Source organism: Pteropus vampyrus, unplaced genomic scaffold, assembly GCF_000151845.1.
Source record: "Pteropus vampyrus isolate Shadow unplaced genomic scaffold, Pvam_2.0 Scaffold1694, whole genome shotgun sequence".
Lineage (NCBI taxonomy): Eukaryota > Metazoa > Chordata > Mammalia > Chiroptera > Pteropodidae > Pteropus > Pteropus vampyrus.
Genome location: NW_011890475.1, coordinates 7,996 through 8,547, shown reverse-complemented (window position 1 = coordinate 8,547; position 552 = coordinate 7,996).

The window sequence follows — 552 nt, the reverse complement described above, 5'->3', positions numbered from 1 at the left end:
AGAGGCAGACCGCGGGGGCTGCCCCAAACCCTGAGCCCGTCCCCCTTCCTCCTGCCCCACGTCCGTCCAAACTCCCTCTGTCTGCCGCTCCTTCCCGTCTGCTCCTCTCCGTCCCCACGGGCGCCGCCTGATGTCAGCGTCCACCCCGCTCTCTCACCCAGACGTCTTCCACCTCCCCGGGTTCCAAACAAGCTCCTCTCGCTCTCAACATCGTCCTACATGTCAACTTGGGACTGCGCACCCACGTACGCCACCTCTGCGGGTGATGGTGAGGGGTGCCAGCCAGCGTGCCTGGGGAGAGAGTCTAAACCTACTCGGGAGGTCAGAGCTGCAACAGGTCTGGGGCCTTCCACACGACGAGGCCACGGGGGCCCAGGGGCCGGAAGGCGGTGCCCGCTGAGACGGAGCAGAGAGAAGCCAAGGATGGAACCACAGAGAGAGCCAGTGCCGGCTTTCGGGGGAAACGCAAGCCTGAGGACGCGGAGTCAGGCAAACGGGCAAATCAGACGCATTCCGTCTGCGCCCACCAAAAAGAGTGGTGAGAACTGAGGG